Raw genomic sequence first — 27655 nt, forward strand, 5'->3', positions numbered from 1 at the left:
GTGTGTGTGTGTGTGTGTGTGTGTGTGTGTGTGTGTGTGTGTGTGTGTGTGTGTGTGTGTGTGTGTGTGTGTGTGTGTGTGTGTGTGTGTGTGTGTGTGTGTGTGTGTGTGTGTGTGTGTGTGTGTGTGTGTGTGTGTGTGTGAACTTTTTAGACAAGGCGAGGAAGGGTGTGGTCTTGGCACAGTAACATAGCACTCATAAAAAGAATATGTTATAGGGCGGGAAATTAAAGGGAGGAACAATGGGGATTATTTATCACAAATTCATAAAATATTTTATAATGTAAAAAATGTAAAATAAATCTGGGATAAAAGGACGTTTTAATGACAACCGTTTGGACTGCACCACACTGATTTACTTCAGAGAATCAGTCCTATTCCCAAAAGCTTTTTTTGTTGTTGTTGAAATATAGAATTCCCAGTTGAACACACAACCAATCACTGTCAACACAACTAATGGGTAACCTTTCTGTTTCTGTTTCCTCTCAACCTCTTCTTGAATGCCCAGTTTCGTCCAATACAAGCACATTTTTTAAATCTCGCCAATCATCTTGGTTATTATAATCCAGCCTTTCTTTTCTGCTGTGTAGATTTTAGTTTGACAGATCTTCCGGCTCCACTGCCAACAACACAGTACGCACATATGAACATGTCTCAACACTTGAGCCCTCTCTCCTTTGTTTCCCGTCAGAGCGTCTGTCACCGTCTTTCTTTCAAGTGTTTTCCTTTTTCCTAGGAATTGTCACCCAAGAGAGATGTCCCTGCATCTGTTGTAGGTCACACAGAACATGAACATGTGGTAGTTAAAAAAAAAGATGGAATCGTATCAGATATCATCCACCTCTCAGACCTAAGGGTCCCACTGAATTCTGTTTATGATGCTTCTTAGGGCAAAAGATAGAAAGCTAATCCGATGTGAAAATTAATAGATGCATTGAAAGATTATTGTCGACTGTTCACTTGCTCTCTTTTGTTTGGTCTGATGTTTTCCCCATGGCATTGAAAGGAGATAATGAATAATGTATGGGTCCTGCTGCAGTTTAGGCTATTCCCACTTGGAGTATCAGGTGATTTTTCTAAAACAAAATATGCTAATTCAAAATTAACCCAAATGTTATTATGGTTCTGTTGTCTCTTAGCTATATAGGAAATAATTATGTCGATAGAGACTTAATAAAGTAATGCTTTAATTTGGTTTCAGTGTTTTGCTCATAAATCTACCGTTTTACTTGATATGAGTATTATCGAATGAACTTGTTTTCTCTAAGTATTTTGTACAAATTAGGTCTGTGTTCTCTCTTTGTTTCTTTGAATGATGGAGCCATCCAGGCTAGGATGTATGCACAGCAATTACAACAATTAAAACACTTTCTAAGCTTCACACACAACCAAACAATGGCACAACAATTTCAACAATTAGGTCAAACTAATTTAAAATCTGCAAAAAGCTGTATCAATCCAACATTTATATGAACAAATTAGAGATTTTTGGTGTATGCTGCATGTGAACAGCTTTCAGTGGAATTAATGAGCAGCCATGTTTGAGTACCTCATTCATTGGATAATACATTCTGGTGTCTACTTCAATCCAAACTCACCATCAGATCTGGTAGAATACAGCTTCAAGAATGCTCGTCAAGGAATGAAGTGGCACTCGTGACTGAGTGCCATTTCAAGCCCTGGAAACGGGTGCTTTCCTGTCCACTTCATCTTCAGTATGGGTGGCTCATTTCCAGGGACTCTGCTGCCTGCATAATGTCTCATCACCGCAGAGCATATTGAAATATCCAGCACCCATTTTCTGTCTCCGACACAGATTGATAAGTCTCCAGCAGCAGTCTCATACACATTGTGCCTCGTGGCTTGGTTGTTTCTTTACCTGAGAGTTTTTTAGCGAGACAAATTGGAAAAAGTGGCCAGACAATTCAGGGGTTTGAACCCAGCTTGTTCAGTAATGCATATGCCTCTCAATATTTCTGTTAAAGCACTGTGGAAAGAGATTTTTGTCATTCCATTTCTATTAAGCCAGGTGCCAGTTGTGCCTGTTGGGGCTCTGTGAGCTAGTGTACATGATAGAGATCATTTTGGGACTAAATTAAGACTCTTCACTAAGTCTCAGGTTGTGAGTTAGTTTGTAGGCAGTTCACACCAGATTAGTAAAAACATTTGCATAAACTTAATTTGAATGTAAACAATGCCATGGCATATGGATCAGTAGAAGTACAATACAAGTTTAAAGGAGTATGAAAAAGTGAAAGGAACGTTTATGTTGAAACGATAAAAAGCCTTTAACAAGATCTTATGGTGAAATTCTAAAAACAGAGACATTTCTTGTACATGTTATATTGCATTTCATTAAACTTGTTTGAACTTCTAAGCAGTACCAATATTAGTTTTGTTTTGAAGATCCCTCTTATATAGCTGGAGGCTTGAGAAATACTTACATTATTATATATTTGTACGAAATGTATCTCCATTTGAAGATACTGAAGGAATGTAGAATTATTTTAAAGTTATTTCAAAATATTGTATAGCCTTATATTTCAAGTCTGAGTGCATTGTTGTAAGCAATTCAGTTTTTCAAGGTCATCTCATGATTTATACCTAGACCAACAGCATATACTGTTGGGTAAATAGTATATAGGAAAAAAACTGAGCCTTAACACAAAGCATGATTGTGTTCATATTTAAATAAGCAACCATATGGTGATCCACATCTTGTTCAGAGTTGTGTAGTAATCTCAGAAGCCACCGATGGTCCATGATATTTATAGAGCATAGTGTTATCTCTACATGTGCTCCATACTTATACTTTTGCAGTATCCTTCTGCATAATATCTGTGGGGGTTGTTGAGAGACTCCAGAGGGAACGGTCTGTGTCGCTGACAGAAACTCAAATCCTGCTCTCCAGAAAAGCTAAATGCTTACAAGCACTACAATTTAATTTGGATGCATGGCTTATCCTGATTGTGTTGCAATAAGGGAGGCTGAACACATTCTAATTTAACATATGGTTCGGCTCTGTGTTGGGGTTTGGGGATTATTTGCAATTCTTGGCGCATTTTAGATAGCTTGGTCATGATTACAGCAAAATCACTTGAGCTAGTGTAATTCTAGAGATATATATATATATATTTATGTTGTCACAACGTGGGTGTTGCGAAAACTGAAATGTTTTTCACACTGTAAATTCTAATTATTTAAACTTATACCATTATTTCCTTTCCTTTCAATGCATGTCCTAAGATTAAAGATGAACCTGAAGCTCAAGCAGAATATAGCATTAGATCCAGATATACAGTAACCTTAAGTCAGTATTAGTATTTCTTTGGCATAATTTAAAGGAATGGAAATATGCTTATTCACCTACATGCTGGCAGTTAGATGACTTCTCTCTGCAGTAAATATGAATCCATCACAAGCAGCTAACTAGTTTAGCTTAGCACAAAGGCAATAGCCTGAAGCTGGATTAAATGTATCTGACACCGTGCCCCTGCAGTCTCTGGGTTACTTTGTAATTACAGCATGTAGGGGGAAAATAACTGAAGCTTCACACAGCATGGAGCTCATGACTGCAAGCAAATGTCACATTCTAAGTAATTAGTATTCTGTGTTAAATAAAAGTTAAAACACTTAAATGTATGCCCAATTGATTGGATCTCAGAAGTGAGAGATGGCACAAACATGTTTATGTGTATAGGTCTGGCAACTGGTTTGTGTTATATATTACTTGCCTTGAAAGAGTATCACTTCTTGACAGATTAACAGAACACTGCTACATTGGATATAAAAAGCAATTATATTATTATGTTAGACATTAAAGACCCAAACATGGCATTGTGCACCTTTTCACAGTGCATTTCAACTCTATCTGTTGTACCCTAACCCTTTCCCCCCCCCCCACACTCATAGCTTCTCACTCCAGGGACAGCATGTGAACAACACAATAAATTGGTGGTGGATGTCAGGAGAGTTGTTGCTGATGATGTGTGCAATGCCCTTGTGTGTGTGTGTGTGTGTGTGTGTGTGTGTGTGTGTGTGTGTGTGTGTGTGTGTGTGTGTGTGTGTGTGTGTGTGTGTGTGTGTGTGTGTGTGTGTGTGTGTGTGTGTGTGTGTGTGTGTGTGTGTGTGTGTGTGTGTGTGTGTGTGTGTGTGTGTGTGTGTGTTTGTGTGCATGTGCGTGTGCGTGTTGTTTACATCTGTCATAGGAAAAGTGAGACAAAGCGTGAAAGATGGTGTGTGTGCGCCTGCTGAGCGTTCGTCGTTCCATCTGATAATTATACAGTGTGTGTTGACCATGACTATGGCTCTGTATAAAGGGGTTACCATAGATACCATTTGTTTTTCTAAGTGATTATTTGTATACTCCGTAAACAGTTGGTTGGTCCTTTTGAATCCTCCTTGAAAAAAATCTGCATTATAGTTTTTCGAGTAACCTGTTTTATTATTTCACATGGATACCTTTGGGTTTGAGACCATTGGTTATACATATTGTGCTCTTGGTAATTATTGTGTTTGTTCTACTTTATAATACTCCCAACAGTTCATTTATTATTAAAAAATCAATCATTTACAATACATATATGGCTGAATTAATCAATGCTTATTAGAAGTATTGACTGAACCAACCATGGTTCTTTCAATATAAACACCTACATTTCCAAGGCAAGAACATGTTGCTGTGGTTTGCATTGGTTAAGAGTCAAGTGGGAATGTGGCAGGAAGTGGAAACACTGATAAAACACCAAAACTTGATGTTGGGTGCAAGGCTTTTCCTCACCAGCAGATTTAGAGCAGGGATGATCTCTAAGAGCCTTACGAGGTTGCAAACATGACCCTTAAACCTTAGGCAGGATGGATCTCTACAGTCAGTGGACTCTGCTGCTGGGTATTTTATCACAGTCCATTTTATGTTTCCGTGGAGACTGGGCAGTGTGAGTATTTTAGCTCATATCACTACTGCTGGACATACTGTAAACCGCTGAAACAGCTCTTTTCCCCCCCTTTTTCTCCATGATATATAGAGCTTCATGCGTAGCAAAAATGACTGTTCAAAGCTGCCATTATGGGGCATGTCTATACTGATTAAAAGGCGCTTTCATACCGGAGTACTTTTCCCAGTAGCCTATAGTTCCAATAGTTCTTGAAAGGTTGCGTTCACACCAACACAAATCCGGAACTAGAATTTATGATAACCTTTTCACCCCCCGGGCGCATTCACACCAGCCTTTTATAGTCCGGTTGAATCGAACCGCTTGGTGCAGTTCATTTGGGTCGGTGACTGTGAACGCAGTCCGAGATCTCTTAAGTGAACTAAACAACCGGACTCTGGTCCGCTAAAATAAATGGTCTCGGAACGCTTGCTTGCAAAGTCTGGGCGGTTCATTGCTGGTGTGAACGCAGTCCGCACCAAAACATAGGAAGCAGGTAGTATTTACATGTCGCGGATGTCTTCAAAATCTTAAGCGAAAGAGTCTTTCAAGACATCCGCGGTTGTTTAGTTAAAGAGTGAAGCAGAATTAAGTGTTGAACAGTTTCGTGTAAAGTAAAAATGCTCCTTCGACTACATAAAAGTAAGAACACCCGTCGTCGGTGAAACGCCCCTCCTTACTGCAGAACGTCTCTCATTATATGTGTTATAATGTTTTTTAACGGACGTTGTCTGATTATATATGCGCGGGCGGCTCTCTGTTGATATCCAGATTAAGAGCAGCATGAGAATAACCTGCCAAAAGTGCCGATGCTCCATGACGGAGGCTCCGGTAGAAATGGCCGGGATTTGCATTTTTTCCCCCTTAATGTCTGACCAATGGTTGAACAACATTTCCGTACACATGACTTGTGTTTAAAGTTTATAGTCCGTTTGAGTTTTGCCCATGTGAACGCAAACCGAACCTTCTGAAAAATGAAACAATGTAACAAACTGTGGTCTGGTGCGCACCAGAGAAACGGACTATTAGGTGTGAAGGCGCCCCACATTCACACCTAATAGTCAGTTTTTCCGCGCATAGGCTATGATTATATAATCAGACAACGTCCGTTAAAAAACATTAAAACACATATAATGAGAGACGTTCTGCAGTAAGGAGGGGCGTTTCACAGACGATAGAGAATTTTTACTTTACACGACACTGTTCAACACTTCATTCTGCTTCACTCTTTAACTAAACAACCGTGGATGTCTTGAAAGACTCTTTCGCTAAAGATTTTTGAAGATGTCCGCGTCCTTGTGACACGTAAATACTACGCTTCCTGTCACCCCTTCTGTGTCTCCTGTGCTCATCAGTGTCAGTCCCGCCCCTGATTGTTCCCACCTGTGTCTTGTTACCCTGTGTTTAAATTCCCCTGTCTCCCAGTGTTCAGTGTCAGTGCGTCTTGTTTCTTGTCATGGTCAGGTCTATGCTCCTTGTCTTTTGCCTTGGTCAGGTCTATGCTCGTTTGTACTCGTGAAAAGTTTTGTTCCTCACCACGTGAGCGATTTTCTTTTTGTTCTCATTTTTTGTCATCTCATCCTGAGATTAGTTAGCGACCAATTTTTGCTGTATTTTGGAAAATAAATTATCTTACCAATACTTCACCTCTGTCTCCCGGGTCGTGCAATTGGGTCCTACCTCCTAAGTGCCTGAGTTCTTAACAGTTTTGGTGCAGACAGCGTCTACACCAGCAATGAATTGCTCCAGAGTTCGCAAGCAAGCGCTCCGAGATCACCTATTTTAGCGGACCAGAGTCCAGTTGTTCAGTTCCCTTAAGAGGTCTCGGATTGTGTTCACACCGACCCAAATGAACCGCACCAAACGGCTAAACGCACCAGGGTTCGATTCAACCGGACTATACAAGGCAGGTGTGAACGGGCCCTTAGTCCCTGCTAGAGAGCAGGTACTTTCATGGGAGAAAAAGGTTCCCATTTCTGATTGGCTGGGTGGATTGCAAACCACGCCCCGTAAAACTCGGAAAGGTTTTGTGAAGCCGCCATTATATTTGCTCGCATTAGCATTATTAGCATTAACATTAGCCCAGTGCACCAACGGAGAAAGACTAAAACTTATGGCCACACAAAAGAAAACATGTGAGCGGTGGAGATGAGGAGGTGTGGGCGTTCTGGCGATTTACTCTGAAGCCAGTCCCCAACTCCGGGGACTTCCGGCCGGGGACTTCGGGTGGCAGTATACGCCATGAAATTGTTTGCGGCCTGCCACGTACACCCAAAGCAGAAGAAGGAGGAAGTGACGTCAGCGGCTTAATTTGCCTAATCCTCCCACAGGGATTTATTCAGTTGTGAACGCGATCTGCTCTTTAGTTCATCAGAACTAAATAGTTCTGATTAACTAGTACTGGGAACTAAGTACTGGGAACTAAGTACAGCAAAGTACTTGATGTGAAAGCGCCTATAGAGTGGCGAAGTCCCTCCCCTTCCGGGGGAGCTCCATGGGACCTTATTTCGGAAAAATTATGTATTGAAGTCAATGGAGAGAGAAAGATTATCTTTCGATCCCGTTTGAATTATGCCACGAATTACACATATGATATTTGTCAATTTAAAAGAAAATTCTGCAAGTCAAAAAAAAAAAAATGTGTTGTAAAACTGTGAAGTAACACATTTTTTTGTGTGAAACGCTCAATGAACTACATCTCTGGTCTCGCAGACTCTCACAACAACACACGTCCAAGATGGCCGTCACTCTTGTCAAAAAAGGGATTGACCTCACTATCCAACACAATGATGAAACACGTCCAGAAGAATGTCATGCAAAGCTGCCTGCCTGCCTTCCGTTGATTCTCTCTGAACTGCCTGATATTTTTAATGTTTAATGTCAACCATTTGTGCAGATAGCATGAAGTAGAAAAGATCGCCAATGCTAATGTAGCGTTAGCGTTAGCATTTCTCCCCCGGGCTTAAATGGTGTATTATAGAATGATCACACCGGTGTGAAGTACTCTTCAAAGGGTTCACGAAATATGACTACTACTCTTACTGTTTAACATTTTGGGTTACTTAATGTTAAGGCTAATAAAAACGACAAGGCTAAGGCTGTAACAGGGCTGCCAACACTCACGCATTGAGCGTGAGAGTCACGCAATTAACCCATATCTCACGCACTCACGCCACACTTGCCTTTTCTCACGCTAAGTTTTCGTCCAAAATAAATGTATATAAATATACAAATAAAGTGAAGGAACAGCAAACCGAGCGGTCTACGAAATGAGACGGTCTTCTGGCTTCAGTAAAGTTGGAACGATATTGGGAGATTCTGATTTCACGGATCAATAACTCATTAACAAAACGTTATTCAGACACAAATGACGTCTCCTAAGTACCGTGGTGAGGTTGAAAACGAACTACAATCACATTTTGATTTAAAAAAAAAGCCAATACGCGCCGCCCTCCAAGCTGGACACATTACATTGGTCTCTATCTGCAACCGGAGAAGAAACGAGTGCTCAGGGACCGTCTGCAAAGTGCAATTCCGAAAAAAGAGAATACAATAATATTCAATCACTATTATACAGCTTATTACTACCAAACTCACTACACACACATCAATAGTCTTCTGTTGGTCATACTACAGCAGAGAGTTTTGAAGAATATGCTTTTGAATAATTTTGAATACAAATAATAATAATAAAATAATAATACAAATCTTCAATAATATGGCATCATCTTAAATAACTTTACTATTATACAGCATAATTCTAACAAACTCACTATTTGCATTGTTGTTGTTAGCATCTGGTTAGCTAGCTGCGCTAACGGATAGAAGCTGTTTCTCAAAGAATGAGAGGGAGAGCTCTGTCTTGTCTGACTGAGAGAGATAACAGCTCAGTGAGGTAAGGGACTCTGTTTAGATAGTTAACTTTAGTCCAGTTATCTCAGTGGTTCTCAAACGTTTTGGTCACCATTTATGAGAATAAATGAAAAACAGTTATGAAATACTATGACAGTAAAACAAGAATACAGTTTAAATTAGTTATTTGTAAAATATCCATAAAGAAAAAGAAAATCTGTGTACAGTTATGTTTCATATGGGTGTTGAGAGCTGTATCCTTAAATTCATTTTGCTCTCAAAGTGCACCAGGTTGATGCATTTAACTTCAATATTTAAAAAAAAAAATCCTCCTGGGGGAGCATGCCCCCGGACCCCCCGGAGATGAGGACCCCCCCCCCCCCCCCCCCACTTGTAAAATAGCACTTTACCTCTGCTTACGTGCGTGAGATATGCCATTTTATATGCTGTGAGCTTATTATCGAGCCTTCATTGTAAGAGTCGCGGGTACACTGTGTATGTGCGTGTATTCCACTGGAGCGCCCGGTACATTAATGGGAAACCCTAGTTTGTACATGTTCAATACATGTGTAACACTGTAACCATGAACGTTTCTTTTTTCGGATCACTAAAAAAAAAAATCTCACTCCAAGCTGAACTCAAATGTTGGCAGCCCTGGGCTGTAATGCTAACTAACGGGCTTGCTACTAGCTAGGTAGCTAACTTGATCCAGCCACTCCTGGTCCTTTCATCAGACGGGAAGTGAAAGAACGAGCAAGACCCATTGCTGGTATGATAACAACCTGGTACTAAGCACACAGGCATCTTGTTAAAGTGATCTTATCTTAGCTATCTCTTATTTGGTGGAGGAAAACAATTGTTACATCAGTTATGACATCACTTACGCGACTCTGGGATTTGTAGTCTTTCTAGTTTCGTATTTTTCTTAGTCTTATATTTCAACAGTTTTACGACAAACTGTGACTTTTTTGACATGGAAAATATTTTTTAAGATTGACAAACATCATACAGTATGTGTAATTCATGGCACAATTCAAACGGGATCGAAAGATACTTTTTCTCTCTTCATTGACTTCAATACATATTTTTTCCGAAATAAGGTCCCATGGACCGGAAGTAGATGGGCGTGACTTCGCCACTCTATTGTCTGAACTTCCTTTTTCTTTTTCAGTGTTGATGTTTATACCCTATGGCAAAAAATAAAAACTAACATTGCCTCTTGCAAATGTATCACTTTGTCCCTGAAAAGCACCAGTGTACTGTATAATCCAGCACATCAGGCAAAGTGCTGAGTCCAAGAAACCTGCTTTGCCTTTTCTGCTTACTTGTACACTTTATCTGTTTGCAATATTTACTCAAGACATTGGCCCTCACAACACAGACAAGAAGATGCTGGCCTCTCGCTTCTGATTTCTGTTGCGGTTTAATCTGCTCTTGATTAATAATGCGTGTCCGTTGAAAGACCTATCCATAAAGTTGTCTTTGATGATAAATGTGAGCCGTGTAAACAGGAGATGTGGGATATGTAAATGACTGTCTTTGGTGTGCCGCTTGGTCCCCAGTCAGATATCACATTGGAGAATTCTCCACATCTTGGATACAGAAGAGAGGGGGGTTGAAATGAAAGGGGTTCCTGGGGGTTTCTGCTAATGCAAGCACATGTTACAGAGGGAATAAGCTCACCAGCTGATACAGGCAGTTGTTCAAAGGGGACTGCCAAATGAACCCAACATATAATACTTATGACTGAATCATTGATGTCTCACATTCAGAGCAGCAATCTCCTTTTATTTGTGAGGAAGGATATATTTTTGGATGTTTTTTATGGCTTTGGTATTTACACAAATTGGGTAGTTCTTGAGCAGTGCTGCATGAATGATCAAAATGAGTAAATTTAGGATTCCTTCAGATTAATAGTGAATGGTGCCGGGAGATATCTAAGGCTGCCAGTGCAGATAAAAATAGCTCATCACAATAAAAATAAATACGTTCTTCTTGTTGTTAGTGGATTCTCAGCATTACGTTATACCAGACTGTATATTTATCTTGTTTATTACGTTTACTTCCCCTTCCATGTAAAATCTGCATCTTCAAATAAGGGTTGAAAAGACATGATTATGCAAAATAAGCTATCAAAATGCCGTTTCCTTCAGGTGTGAATTGTGTTTAAGCTAGCGTTTACATTAATATGCCAATACAATTTTCAAATAAACAAAAGCAATCTGAATGCAAACCTCATCAGTTTACTTCATACCGTTTTTTTTCAGTTCTTCAGTTACTTCTGAAATCAGTGTCGAGCACCTCAGTTATCTTTACAACATAACTTGGCTGACTCTGATCAAACCCCGGAGAGAGACAGCTTCAGATAATGTTCAGAGCATCCAAAACACATTCCACGACTCCCTCCCTACAGAGATAGTTCCTGTTTAGACTGTAAAGCTTCAAAAGATACAGTCCTATCGATTTCAAAAAGGATAAGGAATTCACATAACCCACAGCGGACAGGACATTTCCACAGGATATGAGAGCAGATGTATCTGTCGTGAACAGTGTTGAAACTGAGTAAATACTTTGATTAACTGAACGGTGTCATGCATTCAGGATGGAAATAGCCCAGGGGAGGAAGTTCATAAAACTAAATGGAAGGGAGGGTTGTAAATGCTTTATGTTCTTGCAGTGTATGTGAATGCTGATTCTCAATGCCAGGTAAGATATACAATGTTCTTGCAATACATATGCTTTCAATACTGGCCCAATGATGTCAATAATACAAATAAAGTTAGAGTACACAAGTCATCTGAGAGTTTTTCTTTGTTCTGAGTACTGAAATAACTGGGCTCAGAATGAAACATTTGGCTGTTTTGGAAGAAACCATGGAGAGCATCTTGCCAAAGGGCCTGTCCAGAGAAACATTTAGCCCTAAGCCCTTTGAACCTGCTTGTCCCCCGCTCTTTTAAAAGATCTAAACAGATTTATCATGACCACCTGACAGGGTCACAGCCAGACTACTACCAGTAAATCACGTAAAACGTTATCTCTGTGTTCAACCTAATTTGTGCATAAAAGAGACAGAAAAAAAAGACTGACTCTAGAAACATTAAACACATTAACTCTGTGACAAAGGGTAGATGTGTTGATGTATCCATTTATGCTAAATGATCTCAGAACACACATATTGCTATTTCATTGACTGCAGAAGATAAGCTTAATACAGCATACTGTATCACATTGATATGCATTATACACGTTTTTAAGGCATTCATTCTAACCACGCTGTCCTAAAAAATAGATGTATGATTGGCATGATTCGATGATCACCTTATCTGACTAAATCTGTGCTCTTTATTTTTTATACAATTGATATGAATGTACATCTTAATTATTCTGTTTTAGAATTAAACACTTTAATGTCAATGTTAGGGAACATTTGAACATTTCAATGATCCATAACAATCTGCGGTAACACTAAAGAAACAAAAAAGACTTCCAATGTCATTTTGAGATTTTCTTTTTGTGCGTGTAACTGAGCAATTGCAGTATTGTCAAGTATAGATAAAGGTTATGTATTTATTAGGTAGTACCTTTAAAATAAGCATTCAAACAACTACAGAAAACACGTATATTACAGAATGTGATGTTAACAGACAGACAGCTGGTTTTATACATACAACTTATCTACCCTGACGAATACAATGTAGCTTTGGTGCTGCAAACATCTCCCAACACACACTAAACGACGCCTCCATGCAGATCTGTGATGCTGTTTGTGGCTTAATGGTCTGCCTTCTGTGAGTCCTGAAAGAATATTTGCACAAAATGCTAAGTGGAAATCAAGTCAACAAAGGTTTGGTACTCTGCCATGGCCAGGCATATTGGCAGAGAAGTAGTCAAACACTGCATGATTCAATGAAGATTGGCTCGAGCAGCAGCAGTATTGGGAGAAAAATAGAAAAGTCTTATCATAACAAAACAGACAAAACTGTTTAGACATGATAAATCTCATAAATGTGTGCATAAACATACATTTGATTGTGTAGCCAGTGCAACTTATATTATATTAGAGAGAATGAATTCCACACAATACTACAGTTCCCCAGCCAGAATGACTCAACGATAATTAAATAAATAACTGATGTGACACATTGTTGGGCAAACAGTCGACATAAAATAAAAGGATCCCACTTTATATCACCAAAGGAAAGTCTAGAGAATCAAGAGAAACATCTTTGGAAAGTCACTCGAAAGAAATAAACCATATAACAAAATAAAGAAATTAATCAAAATTGCTGTCGCTTGTTTATTTGCCTCCCACAAAGTCAACACAAAACAAATATAATAATAGAAAAATATATAAAATATCTACCATGTAGTTTGACCTGCCTTAAAGTACAGAACTGATCAGATCATCATTAATCATCATCCCAAGCTGAAGGCTTCTTTCCACTCAGAACTTCCATTAATATTGCATGCTACACTTTTACAGCAGCCTATTTCTCATGTGTCATGAAACTGCAGACACTCTCACATTTATAAGATCTTTAATGTCAGAGAGGCAACCTTCCACTGGACCAGAGATAGCTAGTTATATGTCAACAGGATAATGACCATGCAATTTAGCTCAAATCTGGCTTTTATTGCTTAGCATACAATAGGATTAGTGATTTGCTATGATTACTCCATAATGTATTGTTGATTAGCTGCACTGTACTTAATGGTCTGATGACTGTCTGATTGTGAAAGTTACACTAAACAGCAAAAGCAAATTGGCTCACTCTTAATCACATCACAATGATTAGGAACATCAATTAGAAGTGTGACATTTCAGATACCATTCTCTGTGTACTTACATTAAACGCAAGAATGAAAAAACAATGATTAAATTACCACTTTGTCCGAAGCCAACCATTAGTTCCTGAAGAATTTCATTTTGAACTAATGGCAGTCACTGTATATTTAATAGAAAACAAACATGGCACCAAATACTTCATTATTTCTCCTGTGTCTTGACCACAAACAAAAGACAGTAAGAAAGTTAAAAGGTTTATCATTTAGCTCACTAAGAACTATATTTTATTCTATGCTGTTCCAATTCTCTCATCGCCACCTGTGCCACAGGGGTTCAAATGAGTATCATTAGATTTGATGGTGTGATCATAAACCACAGAGAGAATCAACATAAATGCAACACATGCAGAGAAGGCTTTAGCATTACATCGCCAAAACACCTGAAATACTTTAAAATGGAAATTGAATCTACTCCCATGGAGATTTTTGATGAAAGGCTCTTAGATTGCAATCGAAGTGCTTATCAAATAGCCGGTGTGGTTTGGCAGCTGCTACAGGCGTTAGATTTGGGATGACCTCATATATTCCCATGGCTCAACACTTGGCCGGAAACAAGAGATGATGAAAGATGGACAGATGGGTATGGAGATAGGGGGCCGCGAGGACACAGAGGTAGAAAGCAAAGCTAATATCAATACAAAAAAAAAAAGTAATTTGTAGATAGAACCAAAAAGACCTCAAAAGACCTCAACAAAATAAGAAAGGAAAGAAAAAATTAGTACGTGACTTGAACAGTGAGGTTCTGCCATATATGTTGTATAAATGCTGTAGTGGTAGAAGTAATGGGTCGTGTCCGATAGCTCAAATGAAGTATTAGATACATATGTAGTGTTAATGCAAATGTCACCAACAGGAAAACCGTTTTTGTATGCTCTGTACGGTATGGCACATTATATTAACTATACCTCAGCCTTGAATCCAAATATATTCAATAACATCCAAGCAGTGCAAGGCAACCAGTCAATTAACAATGACAGATAGTAATTAAATGCTACGAACTTGAGAATGTAGTTTTAATTACATGATGTTAGTCCTTTTGAGGCAAGAAAAAAAGCAACTTTAAATGCAACAGAGATAAAAATGCAGGGTCACTGTCACAGCATTTACAAAAGTCTGTTCTGAAACTCTTAAATTCACACTAAAGACAAGTAGATTGTTCATTGATTTTCTGAGAACTCACAGAATTGGAAATTCAGCACATCTTTAATCCTATTAATCAGAATGTAATGGTCTTCGGGCGCTGCTCTGTAAGCTCCAGCAAAGAAAGGTAGATTGACAATGCTGTCAAAAAATAAATCTAATGCACGATTTTCTGCATCTTGTAGTATGGGCCCATTTATTTCTTCAAGGGCAACACCAAAAGGTAGCAACAACAGACAAAATGGTAGTGAGCGATGGTGTTAGCACTCCATCATCTCTAATGCTCTTCCAGAATCGCCTGCTATTCATCTGACATTATTCCTGCTTGTTGATGAGACTCCATCTGTCAATGCTTTCCAAATCACCGGGTGAAAAGGGACCTTGTCTTCTTGTAAAACACTATCCCCATCAAGACTGATATTTATCATGAAGTGAGACAAGGAAGGGAAACAATTTGTGTTTGTATTAATTTTTGACTTTCCCGTACCATAGCAGGATAGTAAAGTGAGATTATAATGAAAATATGGCCATAAAGGTTTAGGTCATCACTCAATTGTATCGACTGAGACATTAGATACAAACCCTATACCCACACTTATTGTTACTACTCACATACTGAGCAACAACAGCAAAAAAAAGTTTTACTTTGAACTCTTATCGTTCACTTAAATATTAAAGTGATGAGAAATTCTAAAAAATTAAGCGGGAAATATGATACTGTTTATATAAATGTATATTGTATTTCATATTTTCTTTATTCTTTAACAGAAAATGACTTTATTCTAATGAGTCACAAGCACACAGACAGCATCGAGGACCTGGAGAAATAAAAGGCGCTAGACATTTTCCGTAAACAATATTATCCTGTCCTTGAGCAGATGCATTATTCCATTGAAAGCATACACTTTATATGTAAATGCCTGGAGTGATGATTATGTTATTTTAATCAAAATAGCCCTTTAATATTTTATAAGTTGTGGGTGGAAGGCAGAGAATAAACTGCGGCTGCAGCACTCAACCTCACGCCTTAATGCCGACTGTGACTGCAGACTCCTGCCTCCATTTGTCGCAGAGGTGTTGAGAATGCTATAGGCCAATTTTTGATGTGACTTTTTCTGGCTCCTGATAAGTGACTGTTACACTCTTCTAAATTAGCATGTTTATTGCTTGCTGTTGCCCTGCCATGCCTGTTTGCATATCAAGCTCTTAGTTCATACAGCCTCCTTATGTTTGGTTGGAAGTTGTGGGATTGTGAGGCAAACGTTAAGTGGAACTATCCCTGCTCTCAGAGCGTCAATTGTTCTGCTGAAACACTGAGGTTCCCATTATGCACTATTGATCTTGTCACATATTATTGTCTGTGCTCTCTGGGTCTAATTAAAACACTTTTAGAACCTTACAAAAAGGGTTCTGACTTCATAATGAATAAATGTGTTTTAATTTACACTTGTATAAACTGAATTGTTTTGCCACTTGGGGGACTGAAACACAACATTCGCATGTTAACACCTTAACAATAAGTTATGTATTCATCCAGCAAAACAGAGAGCTACATTTGCATTCATGAGTCATATTTGAACAAGCCACCTAAAAAATGCATATCATAATGTATGTCCAATATCTACTTTCCTTTAGCCCTGTTTTTGGTCTTCACCAAATCAGTGTCTGGCCTGTCAGCAGCTAAATGCTTCACAAGGCTCACCAGCTAGTTGCTAACGTTGTCTGTCAGCAATGTGTTGCTAATCAGCTAGCATTAGCAGGTTTATCACAGATTGTTTGCCTTAATACACCCTTTGGGCAGGTTTTAAAACCAAAACCAAAACAGTGACAATGAGCGCAATTAATGGCAGAGATATAATATGTACTCAGAAGTGCAGTTTTAGATAACAAAGGCTGACCTGTATGACCTTAATTTCACCTCATGTCGTCAACGTGCCTGTTCTCCATGTTCTGTGCCCTTCTGCAATGCTTTTTTCCTTACCATGAGTGTTAGAAATTCATACCGAGGGGGAGTAAAAGATGTAGCCTGATCCCTCAGGTATATGAAATTAGGTCATGTTACACAGAGAAAGGAGAGATTTCTGTGTACAATTTTTGTAATTTATGCAGGTTTTCAGGGTCTCTCTCCCCACAGAGTTGGGTGTACTATCTGAAGATCTTTTTCCCCCCATTTCCACATGCCTAAAACAAATCAGTCCTTGAGTTTATTTTTGGCATAGCTGTGATACAGTTAATTAGAACAGAGGAACAATGGTTTCTCACAGCTATACTGTATGAACCACAGTGGTCCAGGTTTCCGAGACACCGCTTCATGATACATGATCAGATGTCACACGGGTATATAAACGGCACTCTGAAACTGACAGGATTTTTTGTTGTTGTCTATTTTTAACTGAAAATGTTCACGCTATGACCCAGTGGCACAGATGAAAAACACTTTCTCAACACTGTAGAAACCCAGGTTCCTTATGTGGCTCTAGCAAGCAAAGTTGGCAATGTTTGCCCCTAGGAGCTGGTAATGGTTGGTTGGGGCTGGGCAAAAAAAACACAACCAAATCATGGTTTGTTTGAACAACTGCATTTTTTACGCAAAGTTCAAAATGTTGCAAAGCTTCAGATACAGTATCGGCAATATAAATATCTATGTATAGTTATCTTACACAGCTATGTCTGAGTCACTAAAACAAAGCTTTCTCTGTCATGCGTCTGAGACAGAAAGTAATACAACTACTTTCCAAAAAAAAGGAAAGGTTTTGCATTTGTCCTAGATTTCACAGCATACCGTGTATAATATATGCAATGCAGATGAAATGATAGCATCTTGTGTGCTTACTGTACAAAGGGAATTATTTTGTTTCATCTTTGTACAGTAAGCCTTTTATCATAGAGGGAACAAATGCCAGTTCCACACTGATTTTTTTTAAAGAATTGAATTCCTCTCAAGATCTGGATTTGTTTCAAAACATCTTCAATGTTTTTTGGACAAAATTCTTCATATTTCATTAAGACATAATGACAACTCTGTCTGTGGAATCAAATGTTTCATAAATAATTATACTCTGAGCTTTCATTTTATCAACGAAGCAGGAAATCCATCAGGAATGCTTATGAAACCATTTTGATAGGAGCAGCGGATTTAAAATGGTTTGGCCTTGACGAAAAAGGAGATGAAGGCTGTAATGAAGTTGAATTGGTTATTAGCAGAGAACCACAATATAAGCCCTTGAAGCAAGACATTATTTTCCAATTGTAAAGACAATATGAAGCAAAACTCATACAAATATAATTTGACTTACAATATTATCCAGGTTAGCTTTAAAAACTAGTATTGAATGCATTCAGGGAGGAATTCTTCAAGATGTCATACTGTACATACTAACAAACAGTCAGACAAACAGCAACAAGACATAACCCCTCCATGTAGAGGTTGTGTTCATTTCTATTTCTCATAGCCTCTGCAGTAACAGAAGATAGTGGAGACATAAAGCCCACTCATCCTGTAGGCACTGTCTGGGACTTTCTGAAAATGGAAAGAAAGTCAAACGGTCAAGCAGCCAGACGGATCCAATTTCAAGTTTATAATGAACTCCCTTAATAAGTTTGGTCATTTTGCTGGCTCACAATCACACAACAAAGAACTACCATATTGATGCTATTGTTTTATGTCTCCTTTGCTCTACTCCAATACTGTCAGGAGGCTTTTGACCCATAATGACAACAAAGGCTGATAGCCCACATCAGAGCTCTTCAGCGCTGAATGCAGTCTGCCCTCGATTGAACCCCGATGTAGATTTCCCTCAGTGTGGATCATGGAGCTGCAGGACCATGCATTTCAAGCACCCCTAAATCACCCATAGAATACAAACTCAATGTATAGTTGAGAGAACAGAGTGGGGAAAAGAGGGTGAAAAAAAAAGGAAATGCATCAACATATTGCTGAGCGTGCTGAAAAGAATCCCATCAACTCTGGAGCTGTCTGGAGTGGTCTATACTCACAAACACACACACAACAAACACAACACACACACAATAATGCACCACTCATTAAGGCAAGCTATTGTTCGTGCTTTCCCAGGCGAATGTGGTCATGTTGACTTGAAACAGTTGTATAACTAACGAATTGAGAGGGATGAATCCTCATGCTAATGCAACACAGTCACTGTCAAATAAAGGAAATCTAAAAAGGAGTGAAGTCTCCAGTGGTGTGTTGTACTGAATGCAATGTTGCAATCCTAATAAAAACTCAGCTAATAATGTCCATGAACAGATATGAGTATTTGCTCAAATATTCTGACACTTTTGGAAAGGATATGCAGTGTTTGGACACTTCTCACTGTGTTGGTTTGGATTCTGAAGTAAGCTTTTCCCTGTAAACCTCTATCCATTGTAGTCGAATGCAGCCTGTAATCTCTTCTTGGTTGAAATTCCTAGGAGCGGTTATGTGCCTCTCTCTCTTCCCCTCCATGCTGAGGTGAGCTTAGATGTGGTGACAGGGAACAATCCCTCAGTGAGGCTAAACAGATGCAGGGACAGCTCAAAAAAGCTTATGCACATTTAAGGTTTGCGAGAAATACTGTTACGGTGGGACAGAACATTTGTGATCTGAACACTGAATGGTATCAGCATAAGCACCTCAGTGATAATCCAAACATTTGTGCGGGTCTTTTTTTCAATATTCTGCTCTTGCGTAATCCCCATGGAACTCCTACCCTCCTTTTGATATGCAATGTCAGATCATGATGGCATGCAATGAGCATGGTATGATGCAAGCTGTGTAGTGCAGGCCAAGTACAACAACAACAACAACAACAACAGCAACAAATGTTAAACCTGACAGTATTCAAGCTGCCTTTACACATGTTAAGACTGAGATTGATGACACAACATTAGCTACGTATGAGATTGTATTTGTATGTTATATTATGGGTGTCTGACCCCCACCCACTTCAACCCTCACACCCATTCAGAGGACTTACTTACTGTAGATGTAATACTACTACTTCTACTACAACATTACTCAACCCCCTCAGGCAAAACGTGCGTTCCAGGCCAGCCAGCCCCGAAATTGCTCATGATCTTTCACGAGTGGATAAAGAAAAGAAAAACATATTTCCACAGCTAGATGACTTCAGAATGTGATGAAATTTTGTATTCAATGAATCGGCAGCAGTTGCATTTGTGTTCTGATGGTGGATAATCCTGTACCATAAGATCTGTAGTTTATAAGACACCCACACGTTTACTGTAGGTAGCATGATGTCATTTGATGATCCAGAATCAAAGCTTAAAGAATGGTTATTTGATTTGATATCTTTTGGAGCTGGAAAGCTGTATTATTTTCACCTATAAAGCCTTGAAAAGAAAAACAATACAGGACCTAATGGAATAAGGGCATTTAGTGTGGAAGCCTCGTGGGATGTAGAGAGGATCTTTTAACAGTTAATTTATCACATAGTAGAATTCCTGGCGGTCCTATGAAGCCTCAGTAAATCATCTTTTCGATTCTGGTGATGGATGGGCACGTGGAGCCCCTCCTGCCTCAACTATGGTGCTTTGGGAGCTGCATGTTACAAAATGGGATTTTGACCAATTCATGTGAGAAATGGCCCACTGCTCATAATCTTCCCTTTGTACCGAGCGCATAACTAGATTACGTTTTCCAGCAAATCCATGTAAACAGACAAGAGGATCAGAGTGTGACTCTGCATGTGGAATGCATCCAAATACCTGTTTTTCTTTGGTATGTTCAGGGTTATGTGCTTTATATCTATTATATGTGCTCATTAGTGTGACACAACTTCCTCATATTTAAGGTGAATGATCCTGTTTAATTATAAAACTGAATTAACTTCATAAAAATGTGTAATTTGCTAACTTCTCCAAGTCCAATTAAAAGTGTGTGTCTCAGTCGTACCAGAAGTGTCTCTCTGACTGTGTCAAACCTGGTTTATTTTTTAGAACACAGTCATTATAAAATAAACGCTTTGATTTGTTTTGATCTTTACTGTGGTGTCTCGTCAACTGTGTTACTTGTGTTTGTTTTGTGTCTGCCATTCCAAGTCTAGTCAGGTTTCTATGTAGAGTCAGGTTTTCATCACGTCTTGTCTGTCTATTTTATGCCTGTCATCTTTAGTCAAGCCCCCATGTTTCATGTCATGTCTCGTTTTCCCATTTCCTGTTTTATTTTGTACTTACCTCTTGTCTTTCTTTTCAGACCTTGTTACTTCCTCACTTTGGGTGTTTTCTCGCCATCGTCAGCGTCTGCCCCGCCCCTGATTGTTTCCACCTGTTCCCAATTCCCTCATGTTTAAATAGTCCTTGTCTCCCTTTGTCGTGTGCCAGTTCGTCTTGTTTCAGTGTGCTTCATATGTCCAGAGACCCAGCGGATACCAGAGAGGAGAGTTTTGTTTTTTTGATATCAAGAGTTTTGTTTTGTTTTTGTTAATACTTTGTTTTATTCTTCTCATTAAAATACGAGTCGTTGCATTTGAGTCCATTATTTTTGTACCCAGTTCTAACATTTACTGTAAAACTAAATTAGCACCAATGCACATACTGAAAACACATTAACACAAATATGCCTATGCTCTTTGAATCTTACATGGGTTCATTCAGACCACTTCTTAGCAATGTGTTTTTTACAATAAGTTGGAGTAATTGTGCAACTTTAAAAACTGTTGCTTCATCGCCAAGCAGAAATGTGTTGTAGCAACCGATAAACAAACCTCAGAATACATTTTCTGATGTACGTTTGCAGGGAATATAATGTGTAGCTTGCTGTTAATTCAAACGTGGCTACATCTGACATATGTTGGCATTTGACACCCACAAAACGTTTATAAAACCATTGTTTAAATTACATTTTCAACACAATATCCATCAGGCTGTCCACGATCCAGCAGGATGCCCCCCAGCATATTCTTCAGAACTTAATAAAAATAATCCTCTACATTGTTCTGATGTTATCAGCTGGATTATGGAGTTTTAAAGTGAGGTGTCAGAGCAATACACATGTCACATTTGTCTCTACCTATTTCATAAAAGCAAAAATATTCACAGTGCCAGTGCACCTTCAAAGTTAAAATAATAATAAATGCACTGTCCTTATTCTAATGCTTTATAATAATAATGCATGTCATCACTTGACGTTTTAAGTTCAATGTCTCTTAATAAGTCAAAATGCTTGTCAACTAATGGAGCATATTTAAAGAAAGCACATTGGTTACAGCAGAGCCTGATTGATTGACTGATAACATGCACACGGTGATGTTCAGTGACTCCTGGAATCAGCCCAACATCACTGCAGGTGTTTTGCAGATGGCCGCTGAGCAGCTCCACTCTATTTCAGGATCAGATTGTCAATCACTATTCAAAACATAACTGTCTCCATTAAAAAAACGCTTTTCTACCAGTGAGTGTATTCAACAACAAGAAAGCTGTTTGAACACTCTGTATAGTCATTGAGTGTCTGAAGGTTATTAAAACTAATAAAGCAATTTTTTCCAGCAGAAAGTAAATATAACGACAACAAAAAATGTATGTTGATAATATAGATTTCAATAATTGAAGTCTTTTTATTGTTTAACGCTGTTATCTTGTCAGTAAGCTTCTTTTCAGTTAATCCTAAACTCAGATCGTAGAAAACCCAACAAATTCAATGTGATCTTAATAAATGTTCTATCTTTAACCGTGAAAAACGTCTCCTTATCAATCATAGACTGTCCTCTTTTAGTTGATTTAGACATAATGTTCACATTCAATGTCATCTGCATTCATTAGGCATGTCTTGTACTGTACGTGTTGGCAGTAACAGGGCTAAAGTCTTCATATAAGGTTCAGAATCTTGAAAGAAAATCAATAAAAATCTCATTCTATCATATACTCCACGAAAACACTAACCATTTTTATGCTTTCCAGCAATACATCTTTTCACAGATAGTGACAACTCCACAAAATGGGGGGGGGGGGGTGGGGGGGTGGATGAAATTCCTATTAGCTCTAATTACTTCTCCTATTTTTCCTTGGGAATGACATGAAGATTAATGAAGCTCTCCACTATTTTAAGCAAGGTTATTTAAATGAGTGATTTTGCTCTCCAGATATCTTTGCATTAATCTTAACACAAGACAAGTGTTCTGCTATTTTATTATTGAATATCCCTCTTAATATTCTTTGCCATGCCATTCATATAACATGCATAAGAGAGTGAGTTGAACAGGGTAGTACATTGTCTGTTGGTTTTGGGTAAAATCCTAAATCCAAATTAACATACTGTAATACCATGGCCCCTGCTCTTGTGATAAGAAGACTTTTGGAACAACCTTTCTAAGCTCCCGATGTAAAAGCAGTGTTGTGTCTTATGTTGTATTGTTGAACAAGAACACAGAGCAAACTGCAAACGCTAAGAATCATTTTATTTTAAATCCACCATTTATAATTGCAAAAGACAAAGAGGTTTTTGTCACTCTGAACATTTGAATACATGCATTATATTAAAGTTGTGTGTACTGAAGTCGGCAGAACACAATAAATAACCTAACAGTAAAGTAAGTGGTTTCTAAGTTAGAGTGCTGAATAAAAAAAAGCTTAAATGCCGTGTTAAACCAATACAGAAGGGAAGAAATGCATTAGTGTCCATTAGTGCATTAGAACAACTTTCCTTCTCCGTAAATCTCACTCTGTTGCTCTTTCTTTGCTGTCTTCCTTAGCCTTCTTCTCAATGCCCCCTTCAGTGCTTCTCTCCATCGATGCTTTCTTGATGGGAACATTCACAAAGAGAGCAATCTTTGTGTTGTGATGTGTGCCGTAATGGAGCGGAGTTGAGTGGAGCGGAGATGGCTGGGGAAAGTGCCAACTGTGCCCTCCTACGCGATAATATTGTCATGTTAGATTACCCATCAGCCTGTTGGCTCTGCCCTGCATCTCCTTGAACCTACAACCTCGCTGAAGAGCAGCCAACTGCTAATGGTGTTTTTCTACAGAGAGCTGTTGTCTGCATACAGTGCCGTGGGAGATCACGCTCATTCCTGCATATTATCACATTCATTATTCAAATTAACCAGTAGTATCCATGCAGTATACAAACTGACTTTGTAGTGTCCATCTTCATTTTAAACCATGTTGAAATGCCCTATTTTACATTTAATTAATGGGCAAGGCAAGGCGAGGCGAGGCGAGGCGAGGCGAGGCGAGGCGAGGCGAGGCGAGGCGAGGCAAGGCAAGGCAAGGCAAGGCAAGGCAAGGCAAGTTTATTTATATAGCACCTTTCAACACAAGGCAATTCAAAGTGCTTTACAAAAAATGAAAGACATTTAGAAAATGGCATTTAAAATCAGTCATTAAAAAGAAAAGATAATAAAATAAACATTAAAAGAAAAAATACATGGATAAAAGTTAAAGTGCAGTTTAAAAAGTGAACAGTTCAATTAAAAGCAGAGGCAAGAGTAATAGGAGTAGCAACTTTAAAATGTCCCAGGGAGCCGATGTATTGGATCAGTGCATGGTTCAAGAGTACTTAGCATCATATACTGTATGTGGCACCATGTCGTTACAGAGCTAAAATACACCTGCCTCTCAAAACTGGGCAATAAACCAGCACTTTCTAAGTAATAATGGCCGCAACAAATCAACATGTAAAGTGTGAATGGGTACCACTGAGCAGACAGGTGGCATAATGTGTATGCAAACATTGTATTAGTTACAAGACGAAACTAGGAAACACAACTGTTTGCAATTTTTACCCAAGTTAAATATTACACGTCTGGTGTGTAAGTGTGAAGATCTAGCAGCCGCTATCACAACACTTAGTCATAAATGGCACTTTGTTTTATTAATATGAGGCAGATTGGATATCTCAGAGACAAACTCCTTCTCTTTAATCGCATTAAAGTTTGGTAGGAATTGCAAGTGTATTAAATATACATAACAATGCTATAATAAGACGGGTGGCTGTTATCGGTGTATGCCGTAGATGTAGTGTGGCTGAAGGGCATTTATTGTACAATGTTATTATTTGTAATACTGACCCGAGCAGCTCTGACGGAGCTTTCATTCATATTTTGGGAGTTCAAATGATAGTTCCTGTTAAGAGCATTGCCATATCAGCAGATAATAGACATGTTGGCATAGGGAGTAGCACATGCCAGCTCTATACAAGTTTATGAGAAAGACTTGTGTCAATTTAACACCTTTTTTGTGACCACGTTCTCAGTATGCTATTAATAACCAGAGTGAGATGATGCGATCCAACCTGTCAGCGAGGAGCTATACCAGGATGGAGGTGAAAATATGTACTTTATCTGTCTGACAATAGTTTACTGGATAATCTTCATTCACAGGATCTGAACACGGAGTAAACGGGGCTTATTCATCTAATCAAGTAATAAATACCGGCGGTGAGTAACTTAAAGCGCTTTTTTATGAGCTATATCAGGCTGGAGCCAGAAGGGAAATGTTCTCTGTTTATATGATTAAAGATGATGTGAGCCAGGATAAATAGGACAATGGATATGTGCTGGCCTTCTCTTTCCCACGACTATCAAGGACATTTCACCGTGGAATTTGCTCCAGATATCCAGACTTACACCGATTATGTGCTTGCTCTTACTTTCTAGAGGACAGATTCAGCTTAATATAGGTACTGAATAAAGTCTCCGTTAAAATGTATTTGATTCTCTTGTCAACACTGCAATCCACATGGGCTGCTATAGTGGCAATTCACTTTGCCCACAGCAATCTTTTGAGTGAGGCAAGAAGAACTGAGGGGGCTGATCTGGGAGAGAATGAGAACAGCTAAATATGGCTCAGGGAGAAATGAAGTTGATTAGTAAGGCGAGCATAAAGGTTGCTGCATGTTAAATGTGCATCGATGGCTAGGGCTCATTTTACATTCAGATTTGCAATTTGTGAATAAATGAATCGCATTAGTAAAGATAAGAGGGACTGTCTGTGGAGGAATCAGAAATAATCAATAGCTGATTAATTCAATACTTTTTAAGAAGCTTTTAACAGTGAAGAGCTCATTATGTCTCTTAAGTTTTACATTAGTTTATTCCAACTAAAACACATTTATGCATTTAATTAGCTAATAGTTAGAAGCCATGTACTTTCTCCCTACGTGTCAATACAATTTCAAACTGCAGACTTTTGAAAAACCACACTCAAACATCAATTCAACACAAAAATACGTCGTGAGGGAAACATATTTTCCAAGTTCTATGTACAGTTGATGACTTATAACATCGGTATCATGACACGACACGTGGTCTGATCTTATCTTAAAACTTCTGATTGATGGCACATATATCCTCTGGCGCACACGTTCACTCCCTCCTGGTAACAGTTGCAGCCTGCCGCAGGAATGTGAAGTGTCTTCTCTATGAGAGGTTAAGCTAACAGTACAAATCACGGCCTGTTTTTTTCCCAGGTCTGAATAGTAAACCTCAAGCTAAATGGCTTTTTGTCGCACAAGGATACCTGTGGATGAACACAGCATATGATGTTTGTGCTGGTGAAATTAAATTACATAGTGTGAGATTTTCCTAAACACTAACAGCTGAAGATGGCATCAGAGAAACAATGTCCCAGAGGAACAGATGGATTGTGGCTCCAGAAGAACAAAGCCCATTTAGGACAAACTGATTATGGGGTTTACTGTAATCTGCACATAATGCATTTTACTCCCTCCTTTATTTTCTGCATAATCCTCTACAATCCCATTTAATTTCATTGGCCTACAGATGATGCTGTCTTTAGCAATGTCATTGTCTGGCTCTAATGCAGAAGCATACATTACATACAGGACTGTCTCAGAAAATTAGAATATTGTGATAAAGTTCTTTATTTTCTGTAATGCAATTAAAAAAACAAAAATGTCATACATTCTGGATTCATTACAAATCAACTGAAATATTGCAAGCCTTTTATTATTTTAATATTGCTGATTATGGCATACAGCTTAAGAAAACTCAAAAATCCTATCTCAAAAAATTAGAATAGTTCCTCAGACCAAGTAAAAAAAAAAGATTTATAACAGCAAAACACAATCAAACATTTGAAAATGTCCATTAATGCACTCAGTACTTGGTTGGGAATCCTTTTGCACGGATTACTGCATCAATGCGGCGTGGCATGGAGGCAATCAGCCTGTGGCATTGCTGAGGTGTTATGGATGCCCAGGATGCTTCAATAGCGGCCTTTAGCTCATTAGCATTGTTGGGTCTGGTGTCTTTCAGCTTCTTCTTCACAATACCCCACATATTCTCTATGGGGTTCAGGTCAGGGGAATTTGCAGGCCAATCGAGGACAGTAATGCCATGGTCAGTACACCAGTTACTGGTGGTTTTGGCACTGTGGGCAGGTGCCAGATCATGCTGGAAAATGAATTCCTCATCTCCATAGAGCTTTTCAGCAGACGGAAGCATGTAGTGCTCTAAAATCTCTTGGTACACAGCTGCATTTACTCTGGGCTTGATGAAACACAGTGGACCAACACCAGCAGCTGACATGGCTCCCCAAACCATCGCTGACTGTGGGAACTTCACACTGGATTTCAAGCAACTTGGATTTTGCTCCTCTCCAGCCTTTCTCCAGACTCTGGCGCCTTGACTTCCAAATGAAATACAAAACTTGCTTTCGTCTGAAAAGAGGACTTTGGACCACTGTGCAACTGTCCAGTGCTTCTTTTCCTTAGCCCAAGTCAGACGCCTCTTCCGTTGTCTTGAGTTCAGAAGTGGCTTGACCATGGGAATACGGCTATTGTAGCCCATTTCCCGGACACGTCTGTGAACAGTGACTTTTGATACCTGGACTCCAGCTTCAGTCCACTGTCTTTGAAGCTCCCCCAAATTCTGGAAGCGACTCTTCTTCACAATGCTGTTAAGGCTGCG

This window comes from Notothenia rossii, assembly GCF_949606895.1.
Source record: "Notothenia rossii genome assembly, chromosome: 6".
Taxonomy (NCBI): domain Eukaryota; kingdom Metazoa; phylum Chordata; class Actinopteri; order Perciformes; family Nototheniidae; genus Notothenia; species Notothenia rossii.